The following is a 17,155-nucleotide window of genomic DNA, read 5'->3' on the forward strand; positions in this document are numbered from 1 at the left end:
AGAAAGAAAATATGGGTGTTCATTGTTGTGTTACCGGGTGCAACAGTGTCTCCTGCGACAAAAAAAATGGCGAGGAAAACTGGACTCACTTTTCACCGTTTTCCTGCATGGAGGACCAAATATCAGATCACGAAGGCACGACGGATGGCTGGGTTGCAGCGGTTCGTCGGAAAAGCATTTCTTTTGATCATATTTCTGCTGGAATGAGAGTGTGTTCCCGTCATCTCTACTCTTGTAAGTTGAACGATTTATCCACTGTTTTGGTTTCAATACGTTTTTTTTTTTGTTTTTTTTTACCGTTGTGTAAATCTGCCTCGGTAGCAATGCTCACCTACTACGACTCACCTACCTGTTGTGTTCCTAGGTAAACCTGCTGACAAGACATCCCGATTGGTCACCATCTCCCTTCTTGGATTATTTGACAAAGAAAATTTGTTCAATTGAGTGGTTCCATTTGTCTTGTGTCGGAATCAAACAAGCCCCTGCAGCAGACGCCATCTGGGTCTGCCCTTCTTGCTGATAAACTGAGGGCTTTTAACTTGTGAAAATGCAAGAACTTTAATGCACATATTTACTCTGCCTGGCTATTTAACTAAGGCCAGTGAAGTTTTTTTTTTTTTTTTTTTTAACCACTTTGACAAAGACACGTTTCATTGTAATGTTGAATTGATACATTCTATTATTATTTATAATTATTCTTGTTTGCACTAATGTAGACTTTAGACTGTCAATTCAAATAGTGTTGGAAAAGTTGCGATACCTAAAATAGAAATGCAAGAACTGTAATGTACATATTTATACACCTTTATCTACCTAAGGCCACTGAATGTTTTTTTAACTGCTTTGAAAAATACAGGTTTTGTTGTGATCTTGTATTTATATAGTAAATAGCTTTTTATAATGTATTATATGATGTATTATAATATTTGCTACCCCCTGTCAGAGTGTGGGCCATTTTGCACTAAAAGGATTTTAAACTGTCAGTTCAAATATTGTGTTGGAGAACTTGCAATACTTAAAATGGAAATGCAAGAACTTTAAACCACATATTTATTCTGTCTGGCAATTTACCCAAGGCCAGTAAATAGTTTTTAAAATGCTTTGACAAAGACATGTTTATGTTAAACTTGTATATATTACTTATAATTATATAATATTTGCTGACCCCGTCAGAGGGTGGGCCTTGTTTGCACTAATTTAAAGATTTTAAACTGTCAGCTCAAATATTGTATTGGAGAAGTTGCATTACTTGAAATAAATCTATTGCAACTTATCAGTCCCAGTTCTTGTCTACAACACTGTCCACACATTGTCAATGCATATCCCAAATAGAATAACAAAATTAAGTCACCTGACTTTGTAATTATTACACCTGTTTATTATGAAGACCTGAAGTAAACAACAAGCAGTTACAGTTTGTCAAGAAGTTGTTTAAGTCATGTTTTGGTATTCATATTTTATTGACTTTTCACAACAACACTTGGGCTCATGTTTGTAAGAGCACAGCAAACAGAAGTTTCAGAGTGCACTCTTCAACTTTCCAACCTCTTATCACGCTCCGATTTGGTGCGCTTGACCTCAGAATAACCCAAGAAGAGATATGGTGACCGATCAGGATGTGTTTTCAGCATTTCATATGCAGGTTTTCCTAGGAACACAACAAGTAGGTAGGTGAGGAGTAGTAGTAGTAGTAGGTTAGCATTGCTACCGAGGCAGATTTACACAATGGTAAAAAATTTTTTAAAAAACGTATTGAAACCAAAACGGATAAATCGTTCAACTTACAAGAGCAGAGATGACGGGAACACGCTCTCATTCCAGCAGAAATAATAATAAAAAGAAATATTTTTTCCGACGAACCGCTGCGACCCAAGCCATCCGTCGTGCCTTCGTGATCTGATATTTGGTCCACCATGCAGGAAAACGGTGAAAAGTGAGTCCAGTTTTCCTTGCCCTTTTTTGTCGTGGGTGGGAGATGCTGTTGCACCCGGTAACACAACAATACACACCCATATTTTCTTTCTAATACACCGAAGGAATTAGCTTAGCACTACCACACGTTACAATCCCCGTTGAGTCTGCCGGACCGGAAGTAAGGATATTACCAGCATGGCGGCCTAGCCAAACAGTGACGTAGTACGTCCCATTCCCTATTGGAGTCCGGCGGAAAGTTTATATCCATGAATCCCTCCACCAGCCCACACAACTTTTTAAATGAACGGCGTGTCATTCTTAAGTTTTGTTTCCACTCGAAAAGTTAAAACAGCAGCTGATCTGACGATCGATCTCCATGTTTTGCAACGTGACGCTTTGTTTTGATTAATCTGCGCAAGTCAGACGGCAGTTGTCAAACGTCCTTTCGGAATAAAGGCAGACACATGTAAACGCTGGATCGGAATAGATAAAGTGACATGTAAACAGCTGATCTGAAATTTCCATTCGGAATGATTTGAATCGGTATGAATAAAAGTCAGCATGTAAACGTGGCTATTGATCAACTTATAATAAAGTATGACTTTATTAACATTGTTTTGCTTGTAACAGAAAAGACTTAACGCGCATCAATTTGCCTGGGGGGGAAAAAAAAAAAAAAAAGTACATCCAAACTGTAAAAATACACTCAAGGTACATTTTTGACCATTTGATACTGAAAAATAAAATGTAATAAAATCAGTCAATAATAACAAATTCAAATTGATTAGAAACATTTACTCTTCAGGACAACATGCCAAAAAATTTGAACGAAAAAACAAAACTGAATAGAAGGGGAGGGGGGAAGTGTCTTTGGACAGAAGGAAAGTTTTTATTTTCGCTGATTTACCACAGTGCTCACTGGTTTACTGATATAACACTGACAAAGCGGGACGATTGTGACAATTGGCAATATTCGGCACGTTTTCGCTGAAAAACAATCAAGCGGTTAATCAATGAGATTGAGGTCTAATGTCTTTAAGTGGCGTCTTAACTGATTTGGCTTCAGACTCTCCGCTATAATCATTTTTAGACTCAGTAAACAGTGGTCTTTCCTCATTTCCCACTATATTAACAGTCAAAGCCAAAAGGCAAACGGCCCGAAAAAAGCGCATTCTCGGCGGCCGAGGGAGAACCATAGGTGAGGGCGGTGGTCGTGACGATCCCAAGCCGAAAACGGCACTTCTCGGCCGGACACGTGAGAACCGGAGAAGACAGTAGGTCGCTGCGTGAGGCTAGTTCTGCATTAGTGTTGTATCGGTCGCGAACGATTCGGTCTTTCTGAACGAATTGTTTGGGTGAACGAGACCGAACTAATCACCATCTACACTGATTCGTTCTATGAAGTTAGGGCTTGTTCGCTACGTGGGAGGGCGTTGAGCAAGCGGCAGCGTCTTCTGACATCACACACGACCAATCAGACGCCAGCCTCATCGCGGGCAGGGGAGGGAGCGGAAACAGAATCAGGGCGTCTGTCACTCACTTCCACGTGTCACCAATAAGCAGCCAGCGTGCACGCAAGGGGGCAAGACTGAGTTATGTCACTTCCCGTTCAGTGACTCGGTCCTCCGGTTCCTGACCTAGCTTGCTGCTAACTTGACTTTCCAGTAATGCGGTGAACGAGTCAAAAAATGGAAGGAAATGACTTTGTCACATATTTGTTAATGTGGAGCCTATCAAATGCTGCTCAAACAGACAAAACACCACACAAATCTAGCGAGCATGGTTTAGTGTACTACTTTTCTCAACAGACTCGGGACTACCTATGACTGACAACATACTAGCAAATTTACAGTAGTTAAAACACGGGTAGCTAAAAAAAAAAAAAAAAAAAAAAACACGGGTAGCTACGAGGCAAGCAAAAGTGAGCTGCGGTCGCGTGATGGCACTCACGGCAGTGAAGGGGGCAGAGAACTGTCACTATATGGAGGCTTCATGGCAGCGATATTTACCTCATATGCGCACAGAAAAAATATTTAGTATTATCACCATAATACTGATTTGCAATGAAACTGTATATACATGTCAATTTTTTCCGACTGTTTTATTTATTTATTTTTTTCGTGTCAGAGCGTGTCGGGTGTTGATTTGACAAATTATGTCCATCCGTCCATCATGTGCTACTCAAAAACAACGCACGCGGACACGGGAGATGTCGCAATATGTCTACATTTTTCTTAACAGACTAATGACAGTAGAAAGGCAACATCGTAAAGAGCAAACAATTATTTCTCGTCAGCATTTGACAATCTGAGATGAGGGGGCGACAGGGGAGCTGACCGGATTATTTTATTTGTTAATACCAGTGCAAAAATTCAATACGATCATCTTAATACTGATTTGCAATTAAACTGTCGAATATCAAAATGTAGTATTGTTTTTATTTCAGAGCAGCACATTTGACAACTAGCTATTTACACTTCAGTTTTAACAATAGTGACCTAAAATAATAGTGATGAGCATAAAAACAAAAATACAACAGAGCGAGAGGTAAATATGATGTGTTGGTCGTTCCATATTTAGAAATTAATCTTTCGATTTATTTTTATTTTCGTGACAGCAAGCATGCTGCGTTGGCTGGTAGCATATGTGATCAAGATCATGCTAAAGAAAGTCCGTGCGCCCCCGACCCCAAACCCCCACTCCCCCCACAAAAGGAAAATGTTTAACCGTGTCCTAAATCGAAATGCAAGCACGAGCCATGACTTTGAGCCCATAGAACTAGGACAGACGACGCGGAAGTTCTCCCTCGCTTTTGCAGCAGCAGGAGGGAGACGAGGCTGTCTGTGAAAGCAGAATGATACCGCCTGTCACTCATTTCTGAAACTACGACGAGCGGTGCCTGTGTGCAAGAGAGGGAGGGACCAAGCAAGGTCACTTCCCGTTCAGATATACTGCGAAGCGGTCTTTGGTGATTCGTTCGGCAACATCACTTCCCGTTCAGTAGCCGAACGATTCGTTTGGGCGGGGAGGGAGATGAGGGGGGCGAACGATTCGTTGAACGATTTGTTTGAACGAATCTTTTTACAGAACGAACCGGAATGGATTCATTTACTCAAGTGAACGACAGATCCCGTCACTACTCTGCATGAGTCTCTTCCGTGTGCTCTTGCTTACTTCAAAAATACTGCACGCACTTTGAAAATGAGAGCGCCACTGCCACCCACGGAGTGGATGTGCAAGTACACTTTATTCTAGTACGGCAAAAAAAAAAAGAAGAAAAAAAAAAAAAGCATGTTCTCTGAGGTCACTCGCGCCACCCCTGGCATCGCTCTGCGCCCCCCTGGGGGGGAGCGCCCCACCATTTGAGAAGTACTGCAGTATAGACACGTTTCCGAGGTACTTCCGCTTTACTTCCGCATGTCTGCAAGCAACTTCCGTTTTAGAATTTCTCCATCCAAAACAACAGTGGAGCTGGAGTAACATTACTCGTCAAAATCCCTAAAAAAAATTTTTTTTAAATTGGAAATACCGCATCCACCTGCCATCATCACGACAGGGGAGGACAACATGTTCATGAAGGCAGATGTGGACCAAAGCTCGTGCCACCACAAAGATCGGATGTTTTTGTAGCCATGTCGCTGCTGTGTTATGGAAGGTATGTTCTTCCTATCCCAACATATTCATGTGTTAGGTGCTCAAAAAATACTAAAGCTAAAATCTTGCGCATGAAATATCTTGTTGCCTTTGATATAGTTATTATGATGATAATTGTAATTATGATGATCTTTAATATTATTTACTACAACTTCTGTATCTGCTGCTAGCCTGTTGCTAATCAGTACGTGTAGAATGGCACAATTATGTGAACGGATAAATGCAAGTGTTACAAGTTTTTTGTTCATTTGTTTACAGGTGGAAAGCACTGTTAGGTAAGGGAAGACAACTTGATGTGCCTCACAGCAACACTTAAAGTACGTTGATGGACATACAGTATATTGAGACTACGTCGTTCTACCCGGGGGCGGCTGAGAGGCTGGGGCTGGAGGCGGTGGCTCGCCTCGCGACGGACCGTCAGCTCGATCCCGGGATCCAACTACGAGCTTTTTAACTGCAGCCACTTTAAGATACGCTATTAGAGCTGGAATTACCGAGGACAGTGAGTCTGGAGGCCGCCAAGGGTCGCTGTAATGTCGGGTGAAAGTTTGGCGAGCTCTGCTGTCTGATATCACATTCTTGTATGCGCCACCTTCGTTTTTATTTTTCTTATAAATTGTGATTTATTGACCTGTTTTGCACATGCACCAATCGTTTTAAATGAAACAAGTAAGGGAATGATGTTGTCCAAAAGTTTTATTGCGATCAATACCTGCAATAAAAAAGAACGACATACTAGTTTTATCTATATGTACAGTGCATCAAATACTTGTTTTCCCCACTTCACATACTGTACCTTGTAGCATTTCTGTGTAACAACAAAATCCATGTCACCCCTTCTGCATTCGGCAACTGTAATATTATTTGTAATTTCACCTCATTTTGGTCACTCAAGTGGCCGGCGTATCAATCTACAACTCAAGTTAACACAAGCTGAGAGGTTGTTATAATTTTGTCCACGAATGAGCAACAAAGTGATAAGAAGAAACATACAATATTTTAGGTATATCCTTGTTTGTTGTTGTTTACACCTATAAATTTGTCCACGAATGAGCAACAAAGTGATAAGAAGAAACATACAATATTTTAGGTATATCCTTGGGTTTAAAGCACATCCTTAACTTATTGTCTGCAGCTGGTTTCGATATAAGGCGTATGGAGACGTAGATGCACACTGACGCTTTGAAGCTGGACGCTGTTCAAAACATTCCACTTCCAACCATATACTAGTACATAGGCGCTTCCAGGAGTTCACGCACAGCACAGAAAGTCTCGGAGTCTCTCTCTACATCGTGCTGAATCAATTTTTGAGATTGGGTGGGTTCCTCTGGTTTGATTTAGCAGTTTTAACTTTGTCAACACACTGCTTACTTCAACCGCACTTTGTGTTGTTCTATCTAAACCGGAAGTTCAGAGCAGAGATGATCAAAGATGGCGCTGTGGGAGGAGGGATGGGCTGCGCTTGACCCCAAAGCACCCCCGCCCGCCCTCCCTCCCCGGGCTGGCTGGGTGAGGGCTGTGGCCCTGGTTTGGCGCCCGCGCGGCTTCTCCGCCCGTCTGCGTGGCTGTCGCGCGCCCGGTGGGGCTCACGTGCTGCTGGATGCGGTAGGGCATGCTCGGGTTGGGGGTCCTGGTGTCGGGATTGGCGATGGGGCGGCGTAGGGTTGGTCGCCAACGGGCTTACATTCATTAGAGATTCACATGATTACTGGGTTCTAGATCACAGAACTGATTTGTGTACACTCTCTTTCAATCACTTAGCTTATAGACACCCCCACCCCCGTCCCCCTCTTTCACTGGCCAATAGGCACCCACATGGTGTAAACCGGAAATACATCTCGCTGACGATGACACTAGCATATTAATAATTAGTGTAGATGTTCTATGTATTTCTTGTAGTTGTTTGTGTGTCTTTTTTCTTTCTTCTCTTGTGTTGCTTTTCTTCTGTCCCCCATAATCCCTTCCTGTTCGCTGCTTTGTCATAATAAAAAGGTATTTTGAATTATCACAATGGGAGTATATCAGACTCTCAATGTGAAACATTAAAACTGTTCAGACAACCTGGGCACTTAGACTTCCATTCTCTGTGTCAAACAGCTGAACAGGACAGGTTAAAAAAAAAAAAAAAAAAAAAATGGATTGAATGCCATCGTGAGCAACCAATGAGTTAAGAGCTCATATGGAAGTTATATATATATAAAATTTAATAAAGTTTATATATGTTTCATCCGTAACTTGTATATATAGCATGACACACAAACCACATATACAAACTTAAGTACATTTGTACAATATTAAACTTATATATTTTGGGAACTCAATAGAACAACATATGACAGGAGTAGACTCAAGTCATATGACTTGATTTCGAGTCAGATTCGGTTCATTAATTTGCAGACTTAAGACTCGACTTAACAAAATTTAAAAAGACTTGATACCCAGATTCCCAGGGTGTGTTAATTAAACATTTTTACATGGTATATAGAGACAGATTCCCAGGGCATGTTGATTAAACATTTTTACATGGTATATAGAGACAGATTCCCAGGGCATGTTAATTAAACATTGTTACATGGTATATAGAGACAAAATAAAAAGTATTAGAAAAAAAAGACTAAGGACCTTAACGGTGAATACACAGCAGTGATAGTCATTACTTTTGCTTTATAAAATCAATAAACAGTCAAAATAGGTCTTAACAAACTTTACTCATGACTTGTCTATGTTGACTTGGGACTTGAATCAGGACTTCAGGGCAAAGAATTGAGACTTTCGCGTAACTTCAGTTCATGTTTATTCACACATGAAGATACAGTACATGGCCATATGTAAACAGTTCATATGATAAGATGCGTGAAAAGGACCCTCAAAAGAAGCTATTTAAAGCTTTTAGCAGGGGCCCAGATGGACAGCATACATACACACACATCCGTACACATACATAGAATTAACTATGGACAATTTCAAAATTCTGGTTACATTGGATTTGATATGAGACACTTTAGTAATGTTATTCAAAGAATCAGCATATTATACATACAGTGGGGCAAATAAGTATTTAGCCAACCACTAACTGTGCAAGTTCTCCCACTTGAAAATATTAGAGATGCCTGTAATTGTCAACATGGGTAAACCTCAACCATGAGAGACAGAATGTGGGGGAAAAAAAACAGAAAATCACATTGTTTGATTTTTAAAGAATTTATTTACAAATCATGGTGGAAAATAAGTATTTGGTCAATACCAAAAGTTCATCTCAATACATTGTTATGTACGCTTTGTTGGCAATGACGGAGGCCAAACGTTTTCTGTAACTCTTCACAAGCTTTTCACACACGGTTGCTGGTGTTTTAGCCCATTCCTCCATGCAGATCTACTCTAGAGCAGTGATGTTTTGGGGCTATCGTTGGGCAACACGGACTTTCAACTCCCTCCACAGATTTTCTATGAGGTTGAGATCTGGAGACTAGCTAGGCCACTCCAGGACCTTGAAATGCTTCTTACAAAGCCACTCCTTTGTTTCCCTGGCTGTGCGTTTGGGATCATTGTCATGCTGAAAGACCCAGCCACGTCTCATCTTCAATGCCCTTGCTGATGGAAGGAGATCTTCACTCAAAATCTTTCAATACATGGCCCCATTCATTCTTTCCTTTACACAGATCATTCATCCTGGTCCCTTTGCAGAAAAACAGCCCCAAAGCATGATGTTTCCACCCCCATGCTTCACAGTGGGTATGGTGTTCTTCGGGTGCAATTCAGTATTCTTTCTCCTCCAAACACAAGATACTGTGTTTCTACCTAAACGTTCTATTATGGTTTCATCTGACCATAACACATTCTCCCAGTCCTCTTCTGGATCATCCAAAAGCTCTCTAGCGAACCGCAGACGGGCCTGGACGTGTACTGGCTTCAGCAGGGGAACATGTCTGGCAGTGCAGGATTTGAGTCCCTGGCGGCGCATTGTTTTATTGATAGTAGCCTTTGTTACTATGGTCCCAGCTCTCTGTAGGTCATTCACTAGGTCCCCCCGTGTGGTTCTGGGATTTTTGCTCACCGTTCTTGTTATCATTTTGATGCCACTGGGTGAGATCTTGCATGAAGCCCCAGATCAAGTGAGATTATCAGTGGTGTTGTATGTCTTCCATTTTCTAATAATTGCTCCCACAGTTGATGTCTTTACGCCAAGCGTTTTACCTATTGCACATTCAGTCTTCCCAGCCTGGTGCAGGTCTACAATTTTGTCTCTGGTGTCCTTTGACAGCTCTTTGGTCTTTGCCATAGTGGAGTTTGGAGTGTTACTGACTGAGATTGTGGACAGGTGTCTTTTATACCGATAATGAGTTAAAACAGGTGCCATTAATACAGGTAACGAGTGGAGCCTCGTTAGACCTTGTTAGACCTCATTAGAAGAAGTCAGACCTCTTTGACGGCCAGAAATCTTGCTTGTTTGTAGGTGACCAAATACTTATTTTCCACTCTAATTTTGAAATAAATTTTTCAAAAATCAAACAATGTGATTTTCTGTTTCCCCCCCCCCACATTCTGTCTCTCATGGTTGAGGTTTACCCATGTTGACAATTACAGGCCTCTCTAATCTTTTCAAGTAGGAGAACTTGCACAATTGGTGGTTGACTAAGTACTTATTTGCCCCACTGTACATTGCAAGGAGATGAATTTTAAGTTTTTTTCTTACAGATTGAGATGGAGTGTGATATTTTAAGTGTTTCGTCAAGTTCATTTCAAATCTGTGTTCCTCTGCACACAATGCCAAAGCTCGTACACTTCAGCCTTCATTTTTTCCAAGTGATTTGATTTTTTGTTCCGGAAGTATATTTGTGCTGAGAAGTACAGATTGGGATGAGGTCATCTAATTTATGGTTTAGTCTATAGATGATCTGGTACATTACACAAGCATTTTGATAATACTAGTAGATGTGGTCTTTAAGCCTCGGAAGGTAGTGGCGGTGAAAAATTATTTTAGTTGGAGCATTAAACTCAGACCATGTTAGGGCACGTATAACTTTTTTTCCTGCAGTATTTCAAGTAATCTAGATAAATTGGATATGAGTTGCACCATATTATATTACAGTATTGTAAATGAGGTTCAAACAAAGATTTATACGGAATGAGACATGCAGAGAGTGGGAGATAATGTCTCAGTTTAAAAAACAGAGCAGCATATTTTGACAGTTTATTTGTAAGATCATCAATATGTTTTTTAAAATAAGGTATTCATCAATATGGACCCCCAGGAATTTTGTAGGGCCGACTCTTTCAATGTTTTCTCCATTTATGTTTAGGCAGATTTGTTTAGTGGCTTTTTTTAATGGAGTGAAACACAATGTAATTTGTTTGATTGATATTTAGAGATAGTTTGTTACCTTTTAGCCATGTGTCAATTGTCTGTAAATCACTATTCATGATTTGCTCAAGTGCAGTTGGATTTTTATAGGAAAAGAACAAATTTGTATTGTCAGCAAATATTACTTTATGTAAAACGAATGAGGACTTAACATAATCATTAATATACAGGTTGAAGAGTAGCGGCCCTAAGATGAAGCCCTGGGGGACCCCATGGTTGATGAGTTTGTATGATGATTCAAAATTATTAATGTTGACAAACTGATGCCTTCCAGACAGATAACTACAGAACCAGTCTAGTGCTACGCTTCTAATCCCATAATTTTGCAGTTTATTGATGAGTATTTCAGTCTTAATGGTGTGAAATGCTTTGGATAGGTCCAAAAAATGCCAACTCCGTAGTCACCTTTGTCAATTGGATTGTAGACTTTTTCAGTTAAGTCAAGTACTGCCAAATATGTAGTATTTTCCTTTCTGAATCCATATTGTGATTGGACAATTATGTTTAGCTTGTCTAGATAGTTATTGAGTTTGTTGTGGACTACTCTTTCTAAAACCTTGGAGAGGGTAGGCAGAATTGATATTGGTCGCTAATTGTTCAGATTATTTTGAAATCCAGATTTAAAGATTGGTGGGATTCATGCAGTTTTTGCTATTTGTGGCACCACTCCAGAGAGTAGAGATAGATTGATGCAGTGGGTAAGAGGTGCAGTAATAATGTTGGCGATGCTTTTGAGAATTTTATTGGATATTCCATCTGCTACAGCTGAATTTGAATTCTTCATATTCATGATTATTTTATGTACTTCACCACAGTTGGATTCAGAAAAAAGAGCCCATGTAGTTACCTGATAAACAGTCTCTAAAGGAAGCATTTTGACGCTGACTGATTTTACTATATACCGGTCCCTCTAAAAGAAATAGCATATTGTGATAAAGTTCATTATTTTCTGTAATGTACTGATAAACATTAGACTTTCATATATTTCATATATTTAGATTCATTACACACCTGAAGTAGTTCAAGCCTTTTATTGTTTTAATATTGATGATTTTGGCAAAAAAGTCAAGAAAAAACAAAAAAACTATCTAAAAAAATTTGCATATCATGACAAGTTACTCTAAAGAAGCTACTAACCTAATAATTTGAATCAATGAATTAACTCAAAAACCCTGCGAAAGATTCCTGAGGCTTTTAAAAACTCCCAGCCTGGTTCATTACTCAAAACCGCAACCATGGCAAGACTGCCGACCTGACTGCTGTCCAGAAGGCAATGTTAACACCCTCAAGCAAGAAGCTAAGACACAGAAAGAAATTACTGAGCGAATAGGCTGTTCCCAGAGTGCTGTATCAAGGCACCTCAGTGGGAAGTCTGTGGAAAGGAAAAAATGTGGCAGGACACGCTGCACAACCAGAAGAGGTGACCGCACCCTGAGAAAGATTGTGGGGAAGGGCCGATTCCAGACCTTGGGGGACCTGGAGAAACAGTGGACTGAGTCTGGAGTAGAAACATCCAGAGCCACCGTCACAGGTGTGTGCTGGAAATGGGCTACAAGTGCCACATTCCCCAGGTCAAGCCACTTTTGAACCTGAAACAGCGGCAGAAGCGGCTGACCTGGGCTACAGAGAAGCAGCACTGGACTGTTGCTCAGTGGCCCAAAGTACTTTTTTCAGACGAAAGCAAATTTTGCTTGTCATTCGGAAATCAATGTGCCAGAGTTTGGAGGAAGACTGGGGAGAAGGAAATGCCAAAATGCCTGAAGTCCAGTGTCAAGTACCCACAGTCAGTGATGTTCTGGGGTGGCCATGTCAGCTGCTGCTGTTGGTCTACTGTGTTTTATCAAGGGCAAGGTCAATGCAGCTACCTATCACGAGATTTTGGAGCACTTCATGCTTCCATCTGCTGAAAAGCTTTATGGAGATGAAGATTTTTATTTTTCAATGGCAGCCATAAAGTTAACTTAGATACTATTATGGTGGAAGATTTAGGTAGCAACTTGTTGGTTTCTTCTTCTTCTTCTTATTTTTTTTTTTTAAAAGATTGACACCTTTTTAAAATGATAACTCGATTCTTGGCGTCAGCATATCGATAACCTTTTGGTGCAAAGTATCAAGATATATCACCATTTCGATATTTTGTCACATCCCTAATGTGCTCGTGAGAATTTCTCAAGCCAAAACTATTTTTTAAAATTTTTCATTTCTCATCACATATTGTAACATGCAGCGTATTTGTTATTCCGTACCTGGATTTAACGTGCACTGAATTTGCATTCCTCGTGATAAAAATGATTAAAAAGTCACACTTGTCAGCAAAGTTAATTTAAACAATGGACGCTATTTTGCCAAAGGCTGCTTTTGTACTCAAATAAAGAGTACACTTGTCATATTAACATACTTGAGGACTAATGAATGTATCAACCATTTGCTTGATCAAACACATTGATGTTAGTATTATTTAAATACAATGTAAAGTGAATGTTTTAGTTTTTGTAGCACCCTGGCCTGGGAGGGTTGGCTGTGATGATTCAAAGCAAGTGATTGGACATCTATCATTGTCAATGGCAGCGAATTATTTAATAATATAATACAGTTTTGGAAAAATCAGTAACTTATTATTTTAAGTTCTAAATTTATTTTACACCTAAGCAGTGGCTCTTGGAGTGAGACTATATTCTCATTGCATTATCAAGGCAAAGAATTCTGTCCATTCATTCGTTACATGTTGAGCGACGGATGAGCAAGTCTCAGAGTGGCTTGTTGGCAAAGTGAGATAGAATCTTGACACCCAAGTGCTTTTAACCTAGGCTCAAGTATTTACTTAAAAGGCTCTTCTGTGTTGCTTTGCTCTCTCAATATTATAATTAATTATCATCCAATCATAGCGTGTCTGTCCCCTGAACTTGAAATTCTAAAGTACAAACAAAATAAAACAGAATACAATCATTTGCAAATCACATTAAAATGAGTGCAATTACAAATGCAGTGGTAGTAACATATTCATTAATTTTGCTTGCAATGACAAAACACAAGAGAATGAAAAAAAAATTACATCATTATCATTTTACACAAAACTCCAAAAGGGGCCGGACAAAAGTATTGGCACCCTCAGCCTAATACTTGGACAAAATAACTGCGAACAACCACTTCCGGTGTCCATCAATGAGTTTCTTACAATGCTCTGCTGGAATTTTAGACCATTCTTCTTTGGCCAACTGCTCCAGGTCTCTGATATTTGAAGGGTGCCTTTTCCAAATTGCCATTTTCAGATCTCTCCACAGGTGTTCTATTAGATTCAGGTCTGGACTCATTGCTGGCCACTTTAGAAGTCTCCAGTGCTTTCTCTCAAACCATTTTCTAGTGCTTTTTGAAATGTGTTTTGGGCCATTGTCCTGCTTGAAGACCCATGACCTCTGAGGGAGACCCACGGGGCCCTACATTATGCAGAATTTTTTTTTTTGGTAGTCTTCAGACTACCAAGCCATGCACACGGTCAAGCAGTGTAGTGCCAGAGGAAGCAAAGCAAAACCAAAAAATCAGGGAACCTCCGCCACGTTTGACTGTGGGGACCGTGCTCTTTTCTTTGAAGGCTTTGTTTTTTTCCCTGTAAACTCTATGTTGATGCCTTTTCGCAAAAACTCTACTTTTGACCAGAGAACATTCCTCCAAAACTTTTTATGTCTCTGGGTCAGAAGTGGGGTCTTCCTGGGTATCCTACCATAGAGCCCTTTTCATTCAGATGCCAACGGATAGTACAGGTTGACACTGTTGACTCTGACAGCAGGACAGCTTGAACTTGTTTGGATGTTAGTCGAGGTTCTTTATCCACCATCCGCACAATCTTTCGTTGAAATCTCTCGTCAATTTTCCTTTTCCGTCCACATCTAGGGAGGTTAGCCACAGTGCCATGGGCTTTACACTTATTGATGACACTGCGCATGGTAGACACAGGAACATTCAGGTCTTTTGGAGATAGACTTGCCTTGAGATGGCCCATGCTTCCTCACTATTTTGCTTCTGAAGTCCTCAGACTGTTTTTGGTCTTCTTTCTTTTCTCCATGCTTAATGTGGTACACACAAGGACACAAGACAGAGGGTGAATCAACTTGAATCCATTTTAACTGGATGCAAGTGTGATGTAGTTATTGCCACCTCCTGTTATGTGCCACAGGTAAGGAACAGGTGCTGTTAATTACACAAATTAGAGAAGCATCACATAATTTTTCAAAGGGTGTCAATACTTTTGTCCAGCCCATTTTTGGAGTTATGTGTAAAATGATGATAATGATTTAATTTTTTCCCATTCTCTTTTGTGTTTTCTCATTGCAAGAAAACTAAATGAAGATATTACTACCAAAGCATTTGTAATGGCGTACCGCACGCAGGCTATTTTCAGACCGTGACGTTGCATCGTAAAGCGGAAGTAAAGCCGAAGTGGGACATTATAGACCCGCCCTCTCATAGACACAATGTAATTTGTGCTACTTTTCTCCGGTAATCTTTCAAAAACGAACATGCCGATCACGCATTGCTTTTTTGGAACTTGTAGAAACGACTCTAGACATTACGACACATGAAGGATGTTTTCTTCCTACGTTTCCGGAAACCAAAAACTCGGGAGGAAAAAATGTGAAGACCGAATCAACTTGCGAGGACTTTAACACCAGCTCGGTGAATCTGTTCACATTTCATATGCAGTAAACATTATGTTGGGTTGGCATGGTGTTTCAGAGGACAAAGAGGTAAGCCATTTTTATAGTTTTAACTTATTTTTTTAGCGTAACCTTGTGCCGTACTGCTTCTGTCTGACAATGAATGACCTGAAAAGAATTACAATGGTATCTGATAAAACAACTTTAGTAAGGGGGAAGTGTAAATAAATTATAGGATTAAGATGTGTTATCAATGAAAAAATTAAAAGTGTTCGTTGGCTGTCACTGAGTAGCATTTGCGATCGCTACACAATGCTAACTAAATTACCCCCAAGAACGGTAAGAGACATAGGACAACCAGAGGATATATAAGAAAGACAGGGCTGATGGTAAAGGATAGCTTGTTGAAACAGGAGAATGTCATTGTCAGTCGCGTCGATAAAAAAGCTAAAGCTATGCTTAGGTCGCTCGTTTTTTTCGTCTTTTTTAGCCTTCGACACTAAAGCCATCTCTTTAACTGAACATTTTTATGTTCTTCCACATCTTTTCCAGTGAATTTGGCACCAGGCACATCATTCTCGGAGAGAATTGGTAGGTTTAGCTCTGTAAACATCTCCTTCGTACACGATTTCCATTCATTTCCTATTAGGGACAAACAGTGGCTTGTCCCTACTTAGCAACAGTAGCTAATGTCATGAATATTGATGTGCGGAAGTGACGTGTTGCTTGCGGTACGCCATTGCAATCATTTTCTGGGAGAAATCGAGCATTATCTGACATAATTGCAGGGGTGCCAATACTTTTGGCCAAGAGTATAAGGTTACATTCATCATTTTTGTGGTACTGTAAATCAATATTTATGAATAAATTCTGGACAAGATTGGCCAATATTAGTAGAGGGTATCTCTGTCACCTCACATATTCATTCTGTTTTCTGGTTAGTTTTCAGAATAATCAAAATAAATGTTTTATTGTATTCGCGGAATGTTTCCACTGCAAGTTTTCTTCGAAATTTTCAATAAATAATAATAATTAAGATACTCTAATATAATTGCAGTCAGAGTGCAGATTTTTATCCTTTATTATATTTGTCTTTATCATTTATTTGAATTCTGATTTACCCATTTTTCTAAGCATTGCTGTGGTACTGCGCACAAGTGTGTTGAACATTTTTCGCCAGCAGGGAGCAGTAAGAGACAAGTTTTACTCTCTTGCTCCCTCATCAAGACGCACATAAGTGCTTTTTTTTTTTTTTTTTGTAATTTTTTTTTTTTTTTTTTTTTTTAAATTTACTGTATGTACAGTGTGTATTTGATGAGTGGTAAATAATCTTAATAATAATAATAATAATAATAAAACATGTACCTAGTTGTGGCCTATTGTTCTTCCATTTGCAAAATATTGTGCGAATAAAGTTGCATTTTACGAGATTAAAATATTGTTGCCAATAATATTACAAGAATGAAGCCATACTTTGAGAGACTGACAGTAATCTTTTTAGATAGAATATTACAAATATTACATTTTACAAAATTACAAGAATGAAATTGTATTTTTTTTTTTTTTTTTTTAA

Source organism: Corythoichthys intestinalis, chromosome 3 (assembly GCF_030265065.1).
Source record: "Corythoichthys intestinalis isolate RoL2023-P3 chromosome 3, ASM3026506v1, whole genome shotgun sequence".
In the NCBI taxonomy this organism is placed as follows: Eukaryota; Metazoa; Chordata; class Actinopteri; order Syngnathiformes; family Syngnathidae; genus Corythoichthys; species Corythoichthys intestinalis.